The sequence below is a fragment of the Cygnus olor genome, chromosome 1 (genome assembly GCF_009769625.2).
Source record: "Cygnus olor isolate bCygOlo1 chromosome 1, bCygOlo1.pri.v2, whole genome shotgun sequence".
In the NCBI taxonomy this organism is placed as follows: domain Eukaryota; kingdom Metazoa; phylum Chordata; class Aves; order Anseriformes; family Anatidae; genus Cygnus; species Cygnus olor.
In genome coordinates this window covers 49,552,164-49,578,929 of record NC_049169.1, presented here as the reverse complement: position 1 = coordinate 49,578,929, position 26,766 = coordinate 49,552,164, and the positions used below count along the sequence as shown (strand labels likewise).

The following is a 26,766-nucleotide window of genomic DNA, read 5'->3' as shown; positions in this document are numbered from 1 at the left end:
TCTTAGATCTCACTGTTTTAAAAAGGTTGATCCCTTAATTAGTAGTCTTCATTTGTGCGTGTGTGTCTGTATTATTTTAATAAATTGAGCACTCTAATTCTTTTGCAGAATTACTCATGCAAGTCTTAATATGCCCTTATATTTCCCACATGAATTGGGTGACCACAGCATTGGAAGTATATTTGTGGCTTATTTCTAATTTGCATTATCTTGTCAACGTATATTTTCAAGTATAGAAGTAACTTTAAAAAGAGTAACTCTGCCCTAACAGAGCCATCTGTAGCAAAAGAGTAAGCACTTGGCAACACTAACTAGTTCATAGAAGTTCTTACTAGATATAAATAATCCCATTTTCTGGCAGAGAAAATCTTCAGTGTGATCTTTAGTTGGAAGAAAGAAAACTTATGTTAGTTGGCACATCTATCAGCATAATGTAGTTATTATTAAGAAAGTGACCATGTAAAAATGGCACCTTGTTAAACAGCGTAGCAACTCTCTGTGTGTATTCTGGGGCAGATTGGCTTACACTGTTTAAAACAAAAACAAACTTTTATTGCTTTCTACTCCTGTTAATGCTGCTGAGCCAACACATCCAAGCAGAGCAGCAAGAGGCCAGAGCTAAATACTGACTGAAGTGTTTAAGCAGGACAAAGGTGGACTTAAATATGTAAGTCATTAATGTAGATTGAAAAAAAATGGGGCTGCTGTAGACCTAAATTTTTAACAGAATCTCTTTCTAGCAGAAACTCTGATCAGGGGAATTTTGAAGAACATGGCTGGAATTTCAAGACCTCTTGAGGTACTGGCAGCTTTGATGCGTCCCACCCAGCAGCTGTGTGACCAAAGGTCTCAGATGTGCTCCCCTGCTGGAGGTATGGTTGGGATTTCTGGACATGCAGCTGTCTGGTCAGAGCCACTCTGCATTTCTTCTCCTCTCTGAGCCCTCTGCTACAGGGAAGCTTCAGGTGGATTAGTGACGTGCTGTGCAGTGGCTGCTTCTGGATGAAGGGAAATGTCCTTATCCCTGCTCTTAAACTCTCTCCTTCTCCAGCTCAGGGTGCCTCCTATAAACAATAAATTGGGAAGGCTTACTTCTGAATTGTACCTAGAAATTATATGGGAGAACTCTAGTTGGCAAAAGCAAAAATTGCACATGAGACTAGTCTAACGATTTGACAGTATAAATGTTCATGTTTCAGAGGTTGGGAACGTTTTCCGGCTCTATTATATTTATTTCTCCACATTAAGCAAGTAAGTTTTAGGCACCCCCAGAGAAGTGGGTTTACTGCACAGGCAGGGACTGGCTGCAGTGCCTGCACAGGACAGCTTACAGTCCTGTGACACCCCAGAGAGCATTAAGGACTCTTCAAAGACACTGTTTAGTTGCCACTTTTTCTCTGTGGTAGGAACCTTCCCTTCATCTGGGACAAAGCCCTAGACTTCACTGTGCCAGGGGACTAGAAACTGTCCCACCTAAATTTCACAGGGGACAGATCCCGTAGACATTGTCATTGCACAAGAGACACTGGCAGGGTTTATTTCAGATCAAAGACCACAGTTATTACCACTTTAATTCCTAAATGATTGTTAAAAGGTATTTCTTTTTTCTCTCCCTCCCTCCCCCCCCCTTTTTTTTCCCTTTTGTCCGATATCTGGTATTTGCCCAGAAATTGGAAAACCTGCATTTCTGACCTTTTTCTGTGAAAGAAGATTCTAACTTCAAGGACCTAAGAGACCAGATTTTTGAGAACACTGAATGATGGGTGTCATTCTCCACTCATTTTCTTGAAACTGTTGTATTCCAGCAACAATTGTCTCTTTAGAACAGTAAAAATGCAGCCAAACTTATTTCATTTCCACATTTTTTTTGTTTTCCACTGTTTTTTTTGTCTTTTTTTTTTTTTTATATCAAAGATTTTTCAGTACCTCATGTCTCTGAGATTTTTAGTCCTGCTTTACAAGAAACCTAAAATCCCTAGATTTTTAAATTAGTCTTGAACTCAGGCCTGGATGATTTAGGTTCATAACATTAACAAAAAAAAAATAGAATTAATTGTAAATATATTTTTTTTAACAGAATTATAATGTTTTTGTACTCCTATTTGTTCACATCATGTTTTCTACCAATAAATTATATTCTTAGTTCCACTATTTGTATAGGAGATGAAACTAACAGTTAAATAGGAATAATATTGAGATGGCAAAACATAATTTTATTTAATATTGCAACTAAAAAGGTACAGATAAAATTACAAAATTGATATTTTTCTCTAAGTGAAAGACAACTTACCACTGAAGTAAAAAATAGTTGCACCCACTTTGTAGAGGCTTTACTGTAAATTCTCTATCATGCACTTTTAGGATACTCCATAGCATTTTCAAAGGAGCTTTTGCAATATATTTTTGGCCTTATAAGTTTTAATACCTGTTTCCAACTTCAGAAAGCTTTAGACTTCTTATTTTTTTGTAAGAAAGCCACTATCCTTTGATTCACTGAAATCATCACCACAGGTAATTTTGTTTGTAAAAAATGTATGCTATGTAATTTATTCTTAAACACTTTTAAAGTTCTACTGTGCTGACTCAGAAATAATGGTCAGTTGTATGAAATGCCATTTGCAGCAGCTTTTAGAGGACTGGTATATAAGCCTTAAACATTACTATTATACGTTATATTCCGGAAGGTTACTTTTACTTACATGTTTAACTAAGAATAAATAACAACTTTGAGATATCTGGATTTAGGTATGGAAAAACAAACAAACAAAAAAAACCTGTGATGTCCAGGAGAATATCTACTGGCATAGACTAGAACAATGCTACAGACACATGCATGAAAAGTCGTATGTGAAAATATATTCTCTTCCTTCAACTTCAGATCAATCTGTTAATGCACCAAGGAGATGATCAGTGTGTCTGTAAACATGCAAGTGCCCTTCTGCATTGTTATTCAACTACAGTTTACTTGCCTCAGTATGATCAAATTTTAAAATGGTTTAAAATAAGAAATAAACATTTTTCAAAAGTGAGAATGAACATGTGAAAAAAAAAGTTTAAATAGTGCCTGCTGAGAGATGATCTACCTCAGGACCCAAGGACTTTTTATTTCTCTGAAAAATCATAGTCTCCCTAAGCCAAAAGTGATGGTTTCACTGGAACCAGTTTTCATCAGAGGCATAAAAATGACTGCTCTTAGATAGGTAAATGTCTATCTGGTTCTCACACGTCTCCAGATTCCATCCTCAGATGTGGAAATCCTCAGAATTCTGCTCTTTTAAATGTCAGCAGTGGGCGATAACCTCATTTAATAATGAAAATTTAAACTGGAAAGTTGTGCATGTCCATCATATCTAAAATACAAGTTCTTCTTTCAGACAGAAATCTATAGACCATTTCTGCCTAGTTTTCGAAGACAGTATTGCTTTTTGCAGCCACAGGTAAGACATTGGACTAATATCTGTAGAGCTCAGAGGAGCTGAAAGAATCAATTCTAACTCACTGGTAAGGGCTGCAGCTATTGACATACCATCTGCCTTCCCAGTTGCTTTATATCATTTATTAGTGCAGATACTGTCTTAGCAGGTGCATTAGTATATAACATTGCCAATAACATTTAGGTGAGTAGTCAGATGCATTATGAAGAGATAGTATTTTTACTGGTACCGTCAAATATCTGCAGTTAGAATTCCTGTATCATTGCATCATTCTCCCTTCCTGTATCTTGGTCTTGTTGTACAGTGATTTTTTTTTTCTCCACTGCCTATTGCTCTGATGTGATTTTTAAACTGTGATATAAAAGCTATCAGATGAACACACTCACGTAAAATTCTCCAAATCTTCAAAGATTCTGCCTCATGCTTCTTATATTTAGGATGTGTTCTAAAACAAATCTGCAAAATTCATAGCCAAGTTTTGTTAAAAACCCAGTTCTGTCATAATTCTGTCTATAGAACTATTTCTTGATAATGAGAGTTTGAAACTTGTATTAATGGTTAAAGCTGACCCCTATCACTTGACAATGACATCCTCCTTACAAGAGCAAAGTACAGTACTTACTTTCAACAAATGGTTAAATTCAAGAAAAAAAAAAGAAAAAAAGAAGAGAATAGAAAGAGCTCTGTGTAGTGTTACATCACAGGTCTCTAAAGGCATTTCTGAAGTCAAATAAATTGCCAACAAACCCAGACTTGATCTTAAATTAGCTGTTGGTATGACCTTCTGAAAGGCTGAGAACTTTCTGCATGGTGTTCTTGTGAATATTTATGTATCTACTGTGTAGATCAGTAGTCATAAATGTAAGACCTGTGGCACCAGAAATATTGCCAAATGCTCTCAATGTTTAATACGGTGAATTTTATTCTCATTAAATCCTATCAGGGAGAATTTACAGGTTTGGACTGACCTTGAATGTTGTATAGTTTACAGAGGAAAATTCAGGCAGCTCTGTTTTACCATGCTTATTACAAAGAAGGAAGAGTGTCTCCATTCTTATGTATGCCCTTAGGGCAATGATGGCTCCAGAGGAGCTAAAACACGGAGATTAACATACACACACAGACACACACACACAGATTTTCTAGGTTGGAAGAGACCTCAAGATCATCGAGTCCAACCTCCGACCTAACACTAAGCACTCCACTAAACCATATCGCTAAGCTCTACATCTAAACGTCTTTTAAAGACCTCCAGGGATGGTGACTCCACCACCTCCCTGGGCAGCCCGTTCCAATGCTTAATAACCCTTTCGGTAAAGAAGTACTTCCTAACATCCAACCTAAAACTCCCCTGTCGCAACTTTCGCCCATTCCCCCTCGTCCTGTCACCAGGCACGTGGGAGAACAGACCAATCCCCACCTCACTACAGCCTCCTTTAAGGTAACTGTAGAGAGCGATAAGGTCGCCCCTGAGCCTCCTCTTCTCCAGGCTGAACAAGCCCAGCTCCCTCAGCCGCTCCTCGTAAGACTTGTTCTCCAGACCCCTCACCAGCTTGGTCGCCCTTCTCTGGACTCGCTCGAGCACGTCCATGTCCTTCCTGTAGCGAGGGGCCCAAAACTGAACACAGTACTCGAGGTGCGGCCTCACCAGAGCCGAGTACAGGGGGACAATCACTTCCCTAGACCTGCTGGCCACACTGCTTCTTATACAGGCCAGGATGCTGTTGGCCTTCTTGGCCACCTGAGCACACTGCTGGCTCATATTCAGCCGACTATCAACCAATACTCCCAGGTCCTTCTCGGCCAGGCAGCTTTCCAACCACTCATCTCCCAGCCTGTAACTCTGCTTGGGGTTGCTGCACCCCAGGTGCAAGACCCGGCACTTGGCCTTGTTGAACTTCATACAGTTGACCTCAGCCCATCGGTCCAGCCTATCCAGATCCTCCTGCAGAGCCTTCCTTCCCTCGGGCAGATCGACACACGCACTTAGCTTGGTGTCATCTGCAAACTTACTGAGGGTGCACTGGACGCCCTCGTCCAGATCATCGATAAAGATATTAAAGAGGACCGGCCCCAGTACCGAGCCCTGGGGGACACCACTTGTGACCAGCCTCCAACCAGATTTGACTCCATTCACCACAACTCTCTGGGCCCGGCTATCCAGCCAGTTTCTAACCCAGCGAAGCGTACGCCAGTCCAAGCCCCGCGCAGCCAGTTTCTTGAGGAGAATGTTGTGGGGAACGGTGTCAAAAGCCTTACTGAGGTCAAGGTAAACCACATCCACAGCCCTTCCCTCATCCACCAAGCGCGTCACTTTGTCATAGAAGGAGATCAGGTTCGTCAAGCAGGACCTGCCTTTCATAAACCCATGCTGACTGGGCCTGATCGCCTGCTTGCCCTGCAAGTGCCGCGTGATGACCCTCAAGATAATCTGCTCCATGAGCTTTCCTGGCACTGAGGTCAAACTGACAGGCCTATAGTTCCCCGGGTCTGCCCTCCGGCCCTTCTTATAGATGGGTGTCACATTGGCTAGCCGCCAGTCAACTGGGACCTCCCCCGATAGCCAGGACTGCCGATAAATGATGGAAAGCGGCTCGGCCAGCTCCTCTGCCAGTTCTTTCAGTACCCTCGGGTGCATCCCATCGGGCCCCATCGACTTGCGCACATCCAAGCTCCTTAGCAGGTCGCCAACCATTTCCTCATGAATAGCGAAGGCCACATCCTGCTCCCCATCCCCTTCCGCCAGCTCAGGGCACTGGGTATCCAGAGAACAACCGGTATTGCCGCTAAAGACTGAGGCAAAGGCGGCATTAAGCACCTCAGCCTTTTCCTCATCCTTAGTAACCAGGTTTCCCCTCGCATCCAGTAAAGGATGGAGATTCTCCTTAGTCCTCCGTTTCGCATTGATATATTTGTAAAAGGATTTTTTGTTGTCTTTAATGGCAGTAGCCAGGTTGAGCTCCAGATGAGCTTTGGCCTTTCTAATTTTCTCCCTGCACAGCCTCGCTACATCCTTGTAGTCCTCCTCAGTGGCCTGCCCTTTTTTCCAAAGATTATAAACCCTCTTTTTCCTGCTAAGCACAAGCCGCAACTCTCTGTTGAGCCAGGCCGGTCTTCTTCCACGCCGACTCGTCTTTGGGCACGTGGGGACGGACCGCTCCTGTGCCGTTAAGATTTCCTTCTTGAGGAGCGCCCAGCCTTCCTGGACTCCTCTGCCCTTCAGAACCGCCTCCCAAGGGACTCGGCCAACCAGCGTCCTGAGCAGCTCAAAGTCAGCCCTCCAGAAGTCCAATACAGCAGTTTTACTGGTCCCCTTCCTGGCCTCGCCAACAATAGAGAACTCTACCATTTCGTGGTCACTCTGTCCAAGATGGTTTCCGACCACCACATCTCCCACCAGTCCTTCTCTGTTTGTGAAGAGAAGGTCTAGTGGGGCACCACCCCTGGTAGGTTCACTGACCAGCTGCATCAGGAAGCTATCTCCCACACTCTCCAGAAACCTCCTAGACTGCTTTCTCTGTGCCGTGTTGTGTTTCCAGGATATATCCGGGAAGTTGAAGTCCCCCACGAGGACAAGCGCCGACGATTTTGCAGCTTCTGTCAGTTGCCTATAAAACTCCTCATCCGTCTCCTCATCCTGGTTCGGCGGTCTATAACAGACCCCGACCAGGACGCTAGCCTTGCCGGCCTTCCCGCGGATCCTAACCCACAGGGATTCAACCTTATCATTCCCAGCCTGGAGTTCCACAACATCAAAAGATTCTCTAATGTAGAGAGCCACGCCACCACCCCTTCTGTGCTGCCTGTCCCTCCTGAAGAGCCGATAGCCAGGCATTGCAGCACTCCAGTCGTGGGAGCGGTCCCACCACGTCTCCGTGATGGCAACCAAGTCGTAGCCCTCCTGCTGCACGATGGCTTCCAGCTCCTCCTGTTTGTTACCCATGCTGCATGCATTAGTGTAGATGCACTTCAGCTGGGCCATCGCCTTCTTCCCCAGCCTAGCCATTGTTTCCCCCGGCACAGCTCCAACAAGCCTTCTTTGAGCCCCGTCCCCCTTCTTGCCTAGTTTAAAGCTCTCTCTATGAGCCCCGCCAGCTCCTGGCCTAGGATCCGTTTTCCCCTTGGAGATAGGGACCCGTCTGGGGCCATCAGGCCAGGTGCCGAGTAAAGCTCCCCATGGTGAAAAAAACCAAAATTTCTGTGCTGGCACCAGCCTCTGAGCCACCTATTAACCACGTGAGCTTTCCATGTCCTCTCCGTGCCTCTCCCTTCCCCCGTAGGGATAGACGAAAACACCACCTGCACTCCCGCTCCCTCCACCAATCGTCCCAGCCCCCTATAGTCCTGTTTGATAGCCTTCAGGCTTCTCTTTTCAAGATCATCACTGCCAGCCTGGACTATCAAAAGCGGGTAATAGTCAGAGGGGCGAACCAGGTTTGGAAGCTTCCTGGTAACGTCTCTGACCCTGGCCCCAGGGAGGCAGCAGACTTCCCTATGCGTGGGGTCAGGCCGACAAATAGGGCCCTCCGTTCCCCTGAGGAGGGAGTCGCCCACAACAATCACCCTTCTCTCTTTCTTGGTGGAGGCAGTCCTGAGGTGTGGAGCCAACTTCTTCACCTCAGGCATCCTCCTGGGTAGGCTTCCTACCTCGTCCTCACCCACCGGTCTCTCAAGCTCCAGGGCCTCAAACCTATTGTTCAAGGGCACCTGGGAAGGCAGCGCCGGAAGGGGAGGGCATCTCCTGCGAGGTCGAGAAGGGACCTGTCTCCATTCCTCCTCAACTCGCAGGTCCCCTCCCTCTGCCCGATGGCAACAGGGCAGGGGGTCCACCCCCCTTTGGGGCATCTCACCCTGGTCCCTCTCCCTCCGGTCCTGCAGGGAGTCACTCCACCAGTCTATCTCCCGCTCGCACTCCCTGATATCCCTCAACCTCTGCACCTCCTCCTTGAGTTCCGCCACCATGCGGACCAGGTCGTCCACCTGCTCGCACCTCACGCAAGCAGTCCCCCTGCCTCCCGCCGATGGCAGCAAGAGGCTCAGACACTCCCCGCATCCGGAGACCTGAACTGCTGCATGTTTGGACGGGCAGTCGGTCTGGGTGTGTACTGACTTCCTAGAGAAAGCACCGTGCCTGGTGGAGATCATTGTAGCCCAGCTGACGGGAGAGCGCCCTTAGAGGAGGTGTCCCTATGGGCGGGTGTGAGCGCTCCGCCCTTCCTGCCCGCCCTGCCTCGCTAGCTGCCGCGTCACGCCCTGTTTGCCCGCCCTGTTCGCCGCGCTCCTGGTCGCTCGCGCTCCCTAAGGGCTGCCTTTGAACGGCCGGGGGGAGGAGCTGTCGCTGACGCTGCTGGCTCCGCCTACGCCTCGTCAGCCTCCCTCACGAGGGCTGCCGGTGCCTGGCGGCTCCCTCACGTAGGCTCGATGCCCGAAAAATAGCCCTGCCTGTCCCGATCCCGCGCTCCGCTGCAGCACGCGTCTGCCCCGGAGCCGGTCGCCTCGGCAAGTGGTTCCTTCTCTGTATACTTCTCGGCATACTGTTCCTTCTCTGTAAGTGTGAGTGAACAGGTTCAGCCTTGTATCTTTTCTCTGTCACCTGTTATCAGGATAGTTTAGGAAAGAGGATAAGGAAAGAAAAACGCAGAGAGAGATTTTCCACAGGGTGCAAACTTTGCCATGAGTCTTACAGAGGCTGCATTTCATGAATGTGTTTCATAGACATCTTTTCCTTCAGTGATGGAAGCTCATTCACAGTTCATCATTTGTAAGTATTGTTGGGGTTGTTTTTGCTATATGCATTATGCATATTATTGGCAACAAATTTTATTTTCCATTTTATCACTCTGCTACTCAGCATTACAATATGCTTTTGCGGACCACTGTGGACAATTTTAGTTTTAACCACTGAGGTTTATTTTGTATTGTTTACATGCTTTTTCATCTCATTGTTTGGTTTGTTTTTCAGAATGTTTAGGAATATGGAACTGTCCCTAAGACAGTTTCATATGTGACTCCCCTGACAATCCACTCTTTTTCTTGTGAATTACCATTTATTCTTATAATTTGCTACATATTCTTCAACCATGTACTGATTTTTAAAAGACTTCCTACTTCCCCACATGACAGCTTAGTTTCTTTAGAGACCATCATTAGAGCTTTTGGAAATCCAAGAATACAATGTTAGAAGGAAAACCTTCTCCAAATAATTGCTGACTCCTTCAAAAAACTTAGATTTGGGAGGCATTAATTTGCTTTTCAAGTAATAAATCTTCTCAATTATATTGCATTTATGTATTCAATTACTAAAGCTATTCTTTAATAGAGTTTCTACTAATAGGCCTGAACTGAAAGCCACAGTCACTGGCTTGTGATCTTTTTATTCCTATTTGAAGTGCTGGTTTTTGTTTGTTTACCCCAGTTGATGTTATATTTGTTCCCTCCCCTCTGACAGTGGATGGCATTACTGTAGATCATGGTTAAAGAACCCATGAAATGTATAGTTCAGCAGTTTGTTTTTTTTGGACCCCTTAGGCAAATATCACCTGGTCCTGCTAATTTCTTTTTATATATATTATGAACTGATTTCAAAACTTCTTTCACTGATACCCTCTTGCAGAGCAGTTGATGTAAACTGGATGGACTGATTCAACAGGCTTCCCTTTATGACTGTATTTATCTCCCAGGGAAGACTTGCTTCTTCAAATTCACAGGGGACAGTGAAGCTCAGGTTGCCTGTTACCGTCTCTCATACCCAAGAGATGCAATCTAGCTTGTGGTTGTGAAAATCAGTTTACCATTTTACACGCACCATAAAACCATCATTAGAATCATAGAATATCCCGAGTTGGAAGGGACCCGTAAAGATCATCAAGTCTAACTCCTGGCACCGCACAGGTCTACCCAAAAGTTTAGACCATGTGACTAAGTGCATAGTCCAATCGCTTCTTAAATTCAGACAGGCTTGGTGCAGTGACTACTTCACTGGGGAGCCTGTTCCAGTGTGCAACCACCCTCTCGGTGAAGAACCTCTTCCTGATGTCCAGCCTAAACTTCCCCTGCCTCAGCTTAACACCGTTCCTGTGGGTCCTGTCACTGGTGATGACGAAGAATAGGCCACCTGCCTCTCCACTCCCCGTGATGAGGAAGTTGTAGACTGCGATGAGGTCCCCCCTCAGCCTCCTCTTCTCCAGGAGGACGTGCATGAAATAAGTGATAAAGATAATCCATGTTCCACACTTTATTTGAAATTATTAAGAAAGTAAATCACTATAACAAAATACTGTGAAATACAGTGCAAAAATGTTAAATCTAGTTTAAATTTGTAAAGGCTGTCTACAAAGAGACTGAAGATAAGGGGGTCTAATTTTTTTCTTTCTTTACAATGCATAGAAGAGGCCTGAAAAATTATATGAAAAAAGGGACCCATTCTCTTGTTTCATATTAACAAAATAGGTTTATGGAAGGCAGGGAATATGAGCAGTGCTTAACTTTTCTATAATGAAAAAACTGTTTTCTTTCTGAATATGTCTTTTTCTAGAGTTTCAACTAACTAAATAAATAAACAACATAACCAGCCCCTTCCCCCTGGAAAAAAAAAAAAAAAAAAGTCAGTTAATCTAAGACAGGTATGCATAATTTTTATTTGTATCAATGAAAAATATCTTGTGTGATGGTTTCTTTTTAACACCTTTATACACATAAATACTTGGAAAACAGTGTATATGAAGATATAATGTCATCCTTTATTCTCTACCTTTCAATTTTAATCAGTCAAATGTGAATGTAGGCAAAAACTTTATTAATGAATCTTTCCACAGAACTTACATGAAATTACAGATATTTTTATGGTTTAACAATAGCAGAGAATGAAAGCCTTTAGAGGAGAATAGCAAAAGCTCTTTCACAATGTCTTTATCAAAAAGAAACAAAGGTTACCTGTTAAAGAAAAGAAAATTGGGTTATGTGCTCTTAAAGCATAAATACGCGACAGGTTCAAATAGCCATTTGAAAATAGTCTTCAAACAAATTTCCTGGTACAGTGCTATATATTTTTTTTTTCTCTAGCTTAACAAAGCCTCTCAGTAAGAATTTGCAGAAAATGTGAACAAAGCCACAAGCTATTTAACTACTGCTAAAAATAACCACTATCTTCAGAAATTTTTTTGCTACTTGCAGATATAGATGAAATTTGCTATTCCTTAAGGAACATAAAAAATAATGCTGACTTAGAGACAAATCAAAATCCCTCTTAATCAGGACATTTATCAACAGCTAATATCTCCATTATGCAAGAGGAGCTGAAATTTCTGTAATTTGAAATGTAAATAAGTAAATACAGTAGTAGGTACAATGTCTGACTTTAATCTACATAGTGCCAGGTTTTTAAATGAAGTAAACAGAATTTCAGAGTATCTCAAAAGCAGGCATTTCGAGTGAATGTAGAGTTATGTCCTTTTGCTAACAACTTTTGCATTAGGCACTGTTTCTTGGTTGCCATAAAATCATACCAGTATTTTCCCTTACAGAGTAAGCTCATCATATACAGATAAAGTATTTCTAAGAAACCAGAAGCTGGTAAAACTATGATTTTACTCACAGGCATTGCTACTTGCATAAGAGATTACAGTAATAAACACATGACTTTAGTTTTAGATTATTATAAGTATAGCTACATTTATAATCCACTAACCTGAACAGCTATACCTCTCCAATATCTCCTTAATAGAGCTTTAATGAGACCTTGCATGAATTCACAATCTTCATTCATGGATCACATTCAGGGACAGAGAATCATAAGAGTTGAGTAGTTTTCTTTCATCAGGTACTGTTTCCTTATACTTATTAGTCCAAAAATAAGCACTTTAAAATAAATGTGAATCAAAGATGAGTTTTTTTTTCTTCCCTCTCATCTTCTCCCTTAATTGTTTCTTTGTTTTCCTTGCCAAAGGACAGAAAAATTGGAGCCTTCACCTATTATCACATTACTATTGATCAAAGTGATCTACCAGGAGTGCTTACAGCTGATGCAGAAGGACCAAATGCACTGTTAGGTTGACCCCAGGAGGTGGTCACTTTTCATTTCCATATTTCAAAGTACCCAAGAAACTAGCTCGTCAAACTGTGAAATCCTTCCCTTCATATAGATTTATCTTTATAAGATAAAGACAAAAGATAAATCTTTTATAGATTTATAGATTTATCAAGTTCAACAAGCTGTTTGGTGGAGTGCTGTTTCTTAAAGGACTACTGATAAGAATACATTGATATTTCTTCTCATGCTGTTTTGTTATTACATGTCTACATTGCAGCTGTACCCATTCATCCTGATTGTGTTCCAGGTGTCCTTCTGCAGGGACCTTTGTAGGGCCTGCATTTCTTGATCCTCTTTCACTGATTTGTTAGAGTAAGAATATGGCATGCAGGTGTAAGGCCTTGTATTTTTGAAAATCAATGGCTTAGTTGTCATTCTTTTCTGAAGTCACTTTTGTCCTCCAAGTGGCACATGTCAACCGCACAGATGAGAAGATGCTCAGCAGACGTATTTTGACCTTCCAGACCATCTTCCATACCCAAGGTGGGTGTGTAGTGCTGGAGGCCATTCCATATAACTCACCTCAGGACCAAAACAAGGAGAAAAATGGATAAAATCCAGGGCCAAGAGCAATTCTAGGAATGCACTGTTTCAGTGACCTCCCCTTAGATAACTGGAGATTCAGAAGTGTGCTCTACATCCTGGTAAAGTGATTCACCTCACTTTCCTCCTTCCCCTTATAAATAGGCCATACAAAAAAAAATAAATAATAAAAATAATAATAATAATAAAAAAAAATCACAAGTGCTCTTCTCTTTAACTGATGTAAGCACTTCTCCTTTGAAGAGATCAGTGAGACATTTAGATCCCTAAGAATATTGCTAGATGAATACCCTGGAAGGTTTCTACTAAATTTCTAGGTAGACAAATGTGCTGCTCATTGGTGCTAGATGCCTCTGTCAAGTGAACAATCCTGCCAAGGCAAGCAAAGAGGCTTGTTCTGGTACAAGGTGACTGCTATGACACTATCATCCTGTTATTGCAACAGAAATAAAAAACAAAACAAAACAAGATTGTGGTTGTGAGATATTTTTTCCAAAAATTTTGGTGTTGGGTACTGGACAGAAAGGGGAGTGTGCCGCTGCTACTGAACTCTGTGCAGGAAGGCTGCACTCTCCTGAGGCCACTGGTTTATCTGGGTTGGAGCTTGCAAAAGCCTGTGCTTGTTGGCCAACCTACAGAACAATACTCTTCAGGGTGGCACAGGGATGTGGTGTTTCATGTTGCAGCAGCAGATGCAAGGATGTTTTCACCAAAGGCTCTCACAAGCTTAGGATCTTTTAGAGTGCTCACCAAAGCAGAAAATCCTACAGTCCTTCATAAGTTTATCACTTGGCATACTGTAACATTCACTGCTGTGGTTAAAGAAAGCACAGGATGTTCAGGAATGAGGGAAGAGCTTTTTTCTTTGAGGGACGAGCTTAAGGCACTTTTGCAGGACAGTGTGAATACAGCTATTGATTCTTTGGCATTTATTTAACATATCCACTGGTTTCTAACAGCTCTGTTTTGGTATGTTATGGTATCCATTAACACTTTCCAGAGTAATAACTCATGTTCCACATTCAGTGACTTATCTGCCATAGCTTTCTGTAGAGCTTAACACGTACTAATTCTGGGTGAACTACCTCTTAGACATAGGAAAGAAGTAGAAGCCTTATTTTATTCATTTGATTGGAAGTTTGCTAGTGGTTTCCTTTACTTGTGTCTATTCTTCAAATTTACTAGACTTTCTTTTTGCATTCTCAAACAGTAATACTATTTTCCTCATTGCAGCAACGTTTATTCAACAAGGATGATTAAAGCATTTAAAATTTCAATATACACCTTTCACATGGGGAGATTCCTTAACCAAAATGTCAACTGCATTGCACTGGTGTAAAACAGAAATATCTTCACTGAAGTTGACGCAGTTACAATATAAAAATAATGCAAGCGAGATGACTTCAAGACCCAGTGTTGTAATTCCCTGAGTAATTAATTTCTCAGTTTAAGCTTGTGCCAATCAATCTCCATCAGAAGTGGGAGGAAGAGAGAGAAAAAGTGAAGTTAAATAGAATCATTACACACACCTTAGCTTAGTAAGCATGTGATATTATTACAGTAAATCTTATCAAATTTTGTTATTCTTTATTTTTTATTTATTTGTTTACTTCCTTGTGTTTCTTTGGACAAAGAAATTATTTGGTTTCATTAAGTAAGTCCTGAGCACGTTCAGTTATTACTGAAATCATTACTGAAAAGGGGATACTACTTTTTTTTTTTCCTCAGTACCATCAAATATTGCAATTTGTGTTCCTCCTTTTCTATGTAAGACACAGCTATACACATTTCATATCATGATCTTGTAAACCTGTCATCTTTTGTTCTGATTATATAATATTATTTTTTTAATCATATATAAATCCAACAAATTTTTAATTTCCAGTTACCATCTTCATGCCACAACCTTGCTAACTTGCTCTTAATCTGTCATCCAATTAATCCTGCTTTTTCTGCTTGGTACAGTAAAAAAAAAGTTAGTTCACTATAATCTAATCTGCCTGCCTTTTCTCCACTGGGATAAAGGTTATAAAGGTTTAAATGTATAGATAAATAGTGTATCTAAAGAAAGAGAAACAACATAACAGTAATCCCTAAATTAGCTTTACACCATGCTGTAAAACAGGGGAATACTTTGAATCATTTAAATAGTAAACTCCCAAACCTATTCTAAATTCTTTGTTGTACTCCTAGAGGAGAGTAAGACCTACTGAATTATACTTTAAGAAGTGGGTTAGCCATACATGTATGTTCTTTTGGACAAGTAAAAATAATCAGGGATACCTGATTAGAGAATGACTAACCCACTTTCTAAGTCAGTGACACCAAAGCAGTTTATCTGTTTTCTTGGAAACATGCCTGTGCTTCTGTCCCCTTCCTTCTTGAAATGTACTGTACACAGAGCAGCTGCCAAGCCATTTGAATCTCTTAGTAGGGGGAATTGCTGAAAATAAGCAGAATGTATTTCAAAAATGGGATTTAGGAATAACTGTAGAAGAGAGAAACAAGCATGGTTTTCTCCATTAAAGTTTGCTCTTAACCACTTTCCAAAAGCTTCATGTGCTATGGAAAATATGCCAGAGAAGAGGTAGTGTCTAGAGCTGAATCAAAAGCTCATTGCTGTCAGTGACTTTTGACTACCAAGTGTTTGTATCAAGTAAAAAAAAAAGGTTTGCTTTCTTTCCCGGCATTCAACATTCAAGGCCTCATATGTGAAAGACCCAAAAGAGTGCACACAAGTGGAACATGAAGATTAAAAAAGAGCTGGGCAGTCACCAACTGCATGAAGTTTAACAAGAACAAGTGCCAGGTCCTGCACCTGGGAAGGGGCAACCCTGGCTATATGTACAGACAGGGGGATGAGAAGCTGGAGAGCAGCCCCCCCAGAGAGGGATCTGGGGGTTTTGGTTGATAGCAAACTGAATATGAGCCAGCAGTGTGCTCTGGCAGCCAGGAAAGCCAATTGTATCCTGGGGTGCATCAAACACGGCATTGCTAGTCGGTCAAGGAGGGAAGTGATTGTCCCGCTCTACTCTGCGCTGGTGCGGCCCCATCTCAAGTACTGTGTGCAGTTTTGGGCACCACAGTACAAAAAGGATGTGAAACTATTGGAGAGTGTCCAGAGGAGGGCTACAAAGATGGTAAAGGACCTAGAGGGGAAGAATGATTTTTTTTTTTTTCTCTATAATTTCATTTTATCAGAATCAGACCAATAATCTCTGTATTTCTTCCTAGATGTCTTTCAAGCTAAACCCACTCCCTTTTACAGGGGGCTGCAGGTAGTACAATGGTTACAATCTTTCCCTCGTGTGCTTTTGTACTCCAAAAAAGAAGTGTCTCAATTTGTTACGAATATTCCAGCAATTCCACAGTAATAAAATGAGGCTAGGAACTACATTTGAGAAGATAGTAGGAACAATTAGAATTGTTGTCTTCTTGTCCCAATTGGGGTGTGCTTGTATGTGCTAAGGGAATGCTTGCCAAGGCATATCCATCTAGATATGCAGATGGCAGAGTGTCATGCCCAGACGTTTTAAACTTCTCATCTAAGTCAACGCTGAGGGAAAGCTATGTATCTGTCAACTGTGCACCATTGTGATTACAGAGCAATGGAACTGGGGTATCCAAAGTCATTGTTTGGGACTGCATAAGGATTTAGTCACCCAACTCAAATTTTGGGTGCTTAAATCCTTCATTAGGTCTGGTCCTAAATTCACAAAATATGCTTATGCCTCCAACAGACATGTTAGGCCAGGAAGCAGACTGAATTCACTGACTCACTGACTTTTCACCTACCATACTTATCTTATATCTGGGATTATTTAATAGTATACAGTTAGGTGAACATCTGACTGCAGTTTGTTCCCAACCTAACAGATGATGTCAGGATCCATATCATTTGCCTTTACTTGATGGGGGTCTGGCAATATCACCCCAAAGAGAAGTGACATATATGGTGGCCTGACTTAGACCCTCAATGATCACATGACCATTTAGTGGTTTCGTATATTTTCCCATAATTATGGATCAGATAAAACATGTACCTAGATGCAAGCATGTGTCCTTACACATTTGGTTTACTGAAGACACACAACTGGTCTGAATTCCATCCTGAAATACAATCTTGGTGAATTTGGCCTTCAGTAGTTTACAAAAGGCTTCTCCTGCCTCTTTGGTTAATAGATTTCTGAAAACAGGAATAATCAGAAAAAAAAAAAAAATCTCCTAGTCACCATTGATGTTTATTTATTTTTGCATTAACACAACTACTGTAAGAACTGGCCAGTTCTCTTGGCCAGTAGGAATACAGGACTATTTATGTCACAAAGAGAGCTAGTCCTGGTCCTCAGATTATAGTCCTTGCTCCAAATTATCTCAACAGTCTTTTAAGACTGTTTGCTCAAACATATGTATTGTATATGCATTGTTTTTTAGCACTACAGTCCTTATTCATGCAAAACCACCCACAACAGTGAAAAATAATAGTGTGATTTGGCATCCAGTAACAATCTATTCGCAAGTGACATTATTTTCCTATCATCACTGTTGCTTCTTGTCTTGAGTAATTACTGTTCTCTCAGCTTTCTTCAGCTTCATTCATTCATTTCCTTTCTTTTTTCCTTTTAATAAGAGAAAACTTGCCAAATTTCTAAGATGAGGACATAGCATTCATATAAAAGCATTTTCATATTTCTTGCATATGCTAATATTACTGAAGTGGATAGTGTCATATTTCCTCTCTTTCCTCTTCTTAATACTAACATCTTAAGTATTTTTTGGATCCCTAGTAAGTATTAGGTTAATATGCCAATGTGTTCCTTCAAAACAAAACAAAACAAAACACAACAAAACAACAAAACCCTATGTGTATCAGTTCTGTATTTTATATCAGCAAAGAGAAATACATTTATTTTTAAGGAGGATAACTTTTATGACATGAAAGCAATCAAAGGACAAAGCAAGTTTATTAGAAATATATTTATCTGCTGCATGTGGTTTTCTATTTTGAAAACCTTTCTAAAATCTCAAATAGAGACATTTTGTACTTCAAATGTATTTTGGTGGAAAACAGCATTACAGACTTAGACTTTTCCAAGGTCTCCTTATATGCAAAGCAATATGTTTTTGTGATTGTGTGTATATATGTATGTATGTTCCTATGTCTACATATCTATGTAGACATATGTGCAGACATACATATATGCCAATAGAGTGCCATCTGCTGTCATATAAGACTAAACAGTGTTGTCTGTTACATTTTTAGGATCGACAAAGTTGTAGCCTTCAAAGGCTCTCTGGTCAAGTTGTACTAACAGACAAAGAAATTTTTAAACTGAGTGAAAGTGATTTTGTTGTTGTTGTTGGTGGTGTTTTTTATTATTTTATTTTTATTTTTTAACCTTTGAACACATTGACTACTTTGTACTGTATTATGCTTTAATTGATATCATTTCTTAATCTTCCTGGCTGACCTATCTAATCAAAATTTTTATTTTTTTGGTCATAAATGAAAAAATAGTTTTTTTGACACCATTGTGTAAAAACATTGTTGATTTAATTTAAATAATAGCCTATTTAGACAAACTGGTTGTTTTTATTGTTGATCTAGAGATAAATTACAGACAGTCTAGGCATAATTTAAATAACCCCAGAGAAGAATAAATAACTTGTTCTTCAAGAGAAAAATCTGCGCTAAGAATTGAATCCATAGAAAGACTAAAGCAAAAAATAAACTTTACCAGTTGTCACAGCTTCTTCAAAAAGGCAAACCCAAAAATGCTAGCAACATGGTATTTCATTTAAGACTGAAACCTTGCTCAAATGCTATGTCTCCTAAGACTGTTTAGTGCTTCCCTCTGGTGGCCTGTCCCATAAAATATTTCTCAAAAAATTTTTATTGCTTAAACTGCTCTCTTTCAACTTCAGAAATTTTGTGAAAATGTAGATGAATATAAGCTTGGGCCATTTCTCTGAAGTAGCCTTTACTAGAAGGTTTACTAGAAGGCTTTTGACTAGAAGATAAAAAATATTTCAACATTATAGCAAGTTTTGTAGCTTAAACTTGGCTTCTAGTTTGGGTTTGGTGGGTCATACGGACTAAAGTTTTCTTAACTGGAAAGCTCAGGAAAATCCTGAGAAGATATTTACTTCATTTTTTAAGAAAGGAGGAAGAGTGAAAGCCATTCATGTATTATTTTGGTGAAGCTGTCTGCTTCAAAAAGTAGCCAGGGCATCAAACACATTTTCCTATATCTGATGTGACTGTACAACTAAGCCTTCCACTCTGCCATGGTAATCTTTATGTGCTGCCATGATGATTTTTGCTCTCCATGAAATATATTCCTGCAGAAATACCCCAGTCTTGACACTCTAATAGTACAGCATTGTGTACTTTTACTCCTTATGCATTTTTAAAAAACAATACTGACTTTTGTTATCCCTCCCCCGCTTTTTTTTGGCATTCAAACGTAAATGCATGTAAGCTCATTTTCAGGGTTACTATCATCAGTATTTTCAACATTTTTTTTTGCAATTAACATCTACAAATAGTCTCCACATTAAAAAAGAGGAGCTAAAGAATCTAAGAGTCATGGATAGGATTTGAAAAGTGATACTGATTTCTTATTCACTCTCCTTTTCCTGAATCACTCCTTATTGTTTTAGACTGTGGTTTTCAACCCAAGTTACGTAGCATTCATATTGCTTCATATGACATTCTTCTGTGAAACATTTAACTTTTTTTTTTTTTTTTTTATTATGTATTTGACTACATAGTCTTCATTATGTACTCTTAAAACTATACTGATTGTGGGAAAATTAAGTATCAGAAAGATAAAAATTTCTTTAAAAGTTGCTATTCTCCTCACTTTTTCACTTTCTTCTGCAATACTATATTTTAAAACCTTATTTTCATGGAATATTGCTGTAGAGACTTAAATGGCAAAAAAGGTAAAATATGGGAACAACTGATCCTAAATTGGAAAACACATTCTGTTGGGTCTCGTACAGAGTTGGGGCCACTTTTCAAAGTTCCTTGGTGTTTTCAAATTTTGGAGGATGTGGGAAAGCCAAGCATATCCAAGCCATACATATATATATATACATATTTATATTGTATGTATGGGAGGTTAATCAGAGTTAAATGGGGACCTAACATGAAAAGTAAGATTGCCACTGGAAGGATGGCTTGAAAAATATTATCTGGTGGGAAAGCAACCCAATCATGTCACACTTCAGTGTTTTGTTGTACAAAATCCATTTCTAAGAAAAAAAGTACATGACACTTGCGTTGTCATGTAAGCCCAACAAAAATGTATACCTCAAAATTAGAACCATCAAAGGCCAGCGCTAAGATGGATATCTGGAATGGATTTCATATTCACATATTTCACAAGGTTTAAATTCTGGCAGAAAACTAGAGGATAAGATACTCAAATGACTAAACTAAGATTTGGCCTCCAGATATGCTCCCCATCATGACCAGTGACAAAGTAAGAACAAAGATATTGTATTACCTAGAGTTAGCCAGGAACCTTGCAAGAAATTTCACTTTAAGAAACAATATTCTTGAATGGAGATGAAATGTTAGAAGTTTGGATTTATTTTTGTGTGGAAGAGGAAATATGATTGAAAAACTAATTTAAAAAGAAAAGCAAAAACAAACAGAAAATCATTGCATTTTCAGCTTTCTCTTTATCTAGACACATACCACCTTCCTAAGCCCCTGGGGAACCAGCAGCACAACTCCATAGGCAGGTGCAAATTCAGTAACTTTCAAAAACATGGCTGTCTGGCAGCTTGTTCAAGTGGGTTATCAAGCAGGCATGTAAGAAACCAGGCAAAGAAGTAGACAGCTTGTGTTAATCACTTAACTCCTTAGATAAATTTGACAGAATCAATATATTATCACACTATTTTGAACTGGTGTAATTGGCTCATTGTGCCAAGGGCTAGTTCCTAAGAATAGTTTGTATTGCCATACAGGCATGCAGCAGGGATCTCAAAGCACTTCCCAAATACTGCTGAATGAAGCCTTGTAACACATCCTTCATGTTGGGCAAGAAAAGACACAGGAATTAATGGAAACTTTCTTGCACTGCATATGATCCAAATTACCATTGCTGACTACTCCCTTCACTTCAAGTGGAAATATCAACAAAAATTCAACACATATCCTCTAAGAGAGAGGACCTCTTCTTACTCTTGGAATTTTGCACATGCAGGTATGTTCTGGCAAGGAAGACAGGAGCAAAAGAAAATAAGTAGATCCTGTTATTATACAGAATTTTTATTTTTGCTTTAAAAATGCATAAGCAAGTGCCATATTCAACTTCCACACTGATTAACTGCAATAATTTAAAGTTCAGAGTTCTGCTTTACCTGCAGGACTGAAAATTTGGTAAGAGTTTTAACATCCTTTTTTTTTTTTTTCATATACTTCTAAAAATGTATGAGGGATTATTATAAAAGTAAGTGATATTGACTTTAAAAATGTGCTGGTGTAAATAAAAAGTTGGGGACAAAAACAGCTCATGTCCCCAGTTGCCATTGAAACCAGTGTCAAAAATTTATGGAATTTAAAGCTTTTTGAGAACTTTCAGTTTTCCAATATTTTTACAGATATCCTGTCTGTTAATATATATTGTGACTTAATATGTATTCACTAAACACTGCTTTTCTTGACTTCTATTAAAAAAGTAAAAAAATAAAAAATCACCATCTCCTCTTTTGATGTGCAATATTTACTGTTTTCCTTTTCACTGTTTATGTTTTAGTTTACTGGGTACCTTTACCAAATAACCGGTATCAATAAATTTCAGTTTTTCTTGTAATTGGAATAGAAATACCTAATGCAATTTTTGAGGTCTACAAAGTGCCAATGAAATGTCAAAATGAAATTAATTTCTATGTAAGACCATTCTGTAATTTTCCTACAATCTCAAATACCAAGATCAGATTTAATTATATCAATAGTACAATGACAGGTAAAAAAATACTTGAGAACTTTTTACTCAGCTCTGTGGGTCCAGGCCTTTCACTACAGACCACAAAACAGATGAAATATTATTTGCACACTTCAATGTGAAAATATTCCTTTCTCCCATTGAGTCTTATTATTATATTATCATTATACGCCTTATTATTATACACTAACTATAGTGCATTAACATCATCATCAAAAAAAAAAAAAAAGAAAAAAAAGGATTCACTTTGAAAAAACAAAACAGACCACTATGCTTTCTAGAATTAGCAGATTTTTGAAAAGAGCTTGCAATAGTATCTCTAGGTTTTTGGAAGGCCCTTCTTTAGTTCACGGAGATCAGTACTGTTCTGCAGAATTTTACTGCTAAAAAAAGCGCCCGTTAAATAAATTACTGTTGACTCCAGAGTAGAATTAAGTTTAATAGTGTAGTAAACCATGATATTCAAAACACAAGCATCATGTTACATAGCAGTTTCAAAATTGTTTTGCAACAGTAATTATCTTAATGAATTTTGGATTCTTTTTATTTATCTCCTCCTTTTTTATACACTTGACATATTTAGCTAAATTTTTCAGTCTTTTCACTAAAACATGAATTGGAAAAAGATAACAGTTCTTAATAGTTGTTTTTATTGTTGTTGTGTAATGGATGTCTACTTTCAGTTACAAGGAGTGAGATCTAAGAAATGTGCTAGGTATTAGACAAGCCACAAAACTTTGAGAACTGCCAACCCTAGTGTAGCTTCAGGAAGATATAATGTGCTTCATTTTGATAATAACTAGCTGAATCTAAGGCCTAGCAATAGATTTCAGGGGACAATTACTAGTAAAGATCTTTCATCTTTGAAAGAGACCATTTTAAACATTATGAATCTGGTTGCCGTGTAGAGAAGAAAATTTCTAAACAAACAAACAATTCCAATTCCATTTTCCATTCCTGGAATAATTTGTTTATGTTATCAAATACAAAAAGACAAAGGGGAAAAATCTATTTTAAGTAACTTAAGTTATTTCTAAAGCTAGTAGATACGAAAGACAAAGATACAGGAATACAGTTCTTTCTTGGCTTTAGAAAGTTAAAAAATAGAGTTTTAGGGAATACACTTATATTATAGCAGTCACTTTAAACATAGGCATTTGGTGTCCTATTTCAGGAGAGGAAAGGAGAGATGGAAATTTCCAGAGCACTGCAGCCCAGATTTCTACAGTAGGGTGGGAAGAATTGCAGTCTGGAGGTGCTTGTCTTTCTTCTCTGACTACAGGCTGTTTTGAGCAATCAGCTTATAATTGATTCCTAACATTTAGATAGCTATAATTAGGCAATATAAATTCGACCTTATGTTAAATACGATGAAGACAGAAACATGAAAAAGACTGTGAGTTGGAAGACAATGCAATTATCTTCACTGCTTGTGCCAGTGGTGCACTGAAGAACTTTTGGTCTTCAGCTTAACTCCTAGTACGCAAGGTACAGTGCAAACACAGAACAAGAAAGCATACCATGCCCTACAGAGCTTATTCATACCCCACTGCCAAAGCTATTAATAGCTCTATCAGAGCAGGAGTATCTTCCCACACTGGTCTGCTACAAAACTATGATCTCAGTCATATTTCAGTAATGAGCTTTCTAACACACGTTAGAAATGGAGAAATGTTAATACACTATATTGATGTCTGTGATGCTTAAGAATGGCTTATTTGTCGAATTTCTTCACAGTGAAAGGTCAAACTTCCATCACAAGCTGACAATATTAAAAGAATTGAATATTTTAAGAATACGAAAGCATTCATAACCATCTGGACTCCATCTTATGTTTATCAAGTTCTAAGATAAAGGTTTCTGTGTAATTATAGGTGAGCTATGGTGTCCCACTTTCTCATTAGAAGGTAACATCATTTTCTAAGAGATTTAGTTTAAAGGTCCAAGGCTAAAATTAATTTTAGGGTACATATCCTAGCCACACCATCCACCCTTATGACTTGTCTTCTTTTTCCTTCAAGTTGCATGCATGTAATCACTTCACAGACTTTCACGGAAAATACAGAACTTCATGACAATGAACAAAATCTCTACAATATTGGGATTTTTTCTTGTAAGACAGGTCACAGCATCTTCTTGTGGTGGTTTTACCCTGTTGGGCAGCTGAACTCTACCACAACTCATTCTCCTTTCTCAAAGGAAAAGGGGAAGAAAATACGATGCAAATGGCTCAAGGGTTGAGATAAGGACAGGGAGAGCACTCAATAATTATCGTCATGGGCAAAACAGACTCAGCATAGGGAGATTATTGTAATTTATTGCCTGTCTAGCAAACTGGAGCAGTGAGACACTAAAAGCAAACTGAAAACACCTTTCCCCCATCCACCCTCTTCTGTGTCCTCCTCCCAAGTGCCACAGAGGAACAGGGAATGGGGGCTGCGGTCAGTCCCTGGTGCATTGTCTCTGCTGCTTCTTCACAGTCACTCTCTGCCCCTGCCCCACGTGGGTGGGGTCCCTCCCACAGGATGCTGTGGGGGCTGCCCACAGGCAGCAGCTCTTCAAGAACTGCTCCAACATGGCTCCATACCACAGGGTCCATCGGTCAGGGCCAAACTGCTCCAGCATGGGTCCCCCATGGGCGGCAGCTCCCCCCAGACCCCCTGCTCCTGCATGGGCTCCCCTCCACGGGCTACAGCTCCGGCCTGGGGCCTGCTCCTGCGGGGCCTCTTCATGGGCTGCAGCCTCCTCCAGGCCACATCCACCTGCTCCACTGGGGGCTCCTCCATGGGCTGCAGCCTCCTCCAGGCCACATCCACCTGCTCCACTGGGGGTTCCTCCATGGGCTGCAGCATGGAGATCTGCTCCATGTGGGACCCATGGGCTGCAGGGGGACAGCCTGCTCCACAGGAGCACCTCCTGCACTCCTGCTGCACTGACCTGCAGGGCTGATTCTCACTCCTCTCTCTCAGCTGTTGTCACACAACAGTTTTTTTCCCTTTCTTCAATCTGCTCTCCCAAAGGCCCAACCAGCATTACTCACTGGCTCAGCTCTAGCCAGCAGCGGGTCCCTTTTGGAGCTGGCTGGAGCTGGCTCTGATCTGACGTGGGGCAGCTGCTGGGCTTTGCTTGCAGAGACCACCCTTGCAGACCCCCTGCTACTAAGCCCTTGCCATGTAAATCCAAAGCAGTGCCTCTGGCCAGCTTTGCTTCCTCATTTCTGCATGACACAAAAAAATATAGACATATCAAATCCTGCCTAATCACCCATCCAGAAGGGTGGCCATTCTAGATACATAGTATGCGTAGGGAGGGCATATCAATTTCTGGTTGAAGGAAAGATGTTACAACATCTTCCATATCAAGGAGTGAGTTATATTAACTGTGTTCTATTAACTAGTCTTTAAAATCTGAGTAATATCTTTAGGAATTAAACACACATTAAAACTGCATCACTGGAAAACAAGAAGTAGGTCATCCAGAATGCATAATAGCTTGCAACCCAAAATCTATTTATTATCAGTTTGCTTTCTAACAAGGTGTAGTACAATGTCAAATTTTCAAACACACCCCAGTGTTGTGGTTGGTGGCTACTAATTTAGTTATTTTCAGCCAGGGAAATGCTGTAAATCACTTGTTTCAATAAGAAGCATACACTATTAAATCCAGTAGCTGAAGCATAATTGGACATACAGTAACATCTGAGATGAAACTTAGGGAGTAATATAACAACAACTGTAATGAATTAAGAGGTGAATTGAATTTGAAAGCAATTAGTCTGGTGCATTTTTTTAACTGATATATTAGTAGCGTAATTGTAAATGTTAAGAACTTCCATCAGACACTGCTGGACACCTCCAGAGACAGACAAAACTCTTATTAAAAGAGTTTAAATAGTTATGGTGGAAAATTAAAAGCTGATGACTCATTTTACTATTACAGAAGAAATAGCATTACTTGGAATTTATAAATTATTCTTTTGCTCATAGAATAAGTAATGAATCAGAGTTTTTGTTCATCACTTGCTTGTTATAAATTTGACAGGCCCAGGGATGGCATACTATATTTTCTCCAGTTCAATTTTTCATTCAAAGAAATCCTCAGTTTTGGGTTTAGCATGGTGACCAAGAGGAATAGACATGTAGGGTAACAAAGGAGTAAAGAAAGCAAGTCTCATTGAATTTCATTTCTCCTGATTTGCATAGCAGTATGCTCAACAAGGAAAGTTTCTACTGCCCAATACAGAACACACATCTTGTTACAGAAGAGTACTGCATGCTGTTTTAATGAAGCTGCAGACTACAATGCAGGGATTGCAGAAGACTCCTTTGGGATGCAGCTGCTTACTTGGTTGAAGAAACATGTAGGGGGTGTATGTATTTTACTTTTTCTCCAGCTAATATGCACACAATGGTAAGGGTAAGAAAATTAATGGTATTACATCAACATTTGCATATACAATATATATTCATATGTATTTAAATACAAAATACCAGGCCTCCTTCTATCCAATAACTGCCTTCATTCTAGGACCTATTTTCATCTTTTCTCTTTCTCAGGAGAAAGCAATACAAAAATTATTAAATACAGAAAAAAAGTTTGCTAAATGTTCCTTTTCGAAGACATCAGTTATATATATTAATATATATTAAGGCACACTTGAAATATATTCCCTTGATTTCAAGATAAGGCATCTATTATTTATGCTGTATTTCTCGTAATGAAAGAAGTGCAAGTCTTG

General features: G+C 39.9%; 1 long non-coding RNA gene across 1 annotated transcript; it reads left to right on the top strand.

Moving 5' to 3' along the window:
* Positions 1–632: 632 nt before the first annotated feature.
* LOC121075453 lies at positions 633–10,331 on the top strand. Its single transcript, XR_005822975.1, has 4 exons — positions 633–872; positions 3,375–3,437; positions 9,093–9,195; positions 10,048–10,331. It is a non-coding gene; the product is annotated as an uncharacterized LOC121075453 (long non-coding RNA).
* Positions 10,332–26,766: the final 16,435 nt, after the last annotated feature.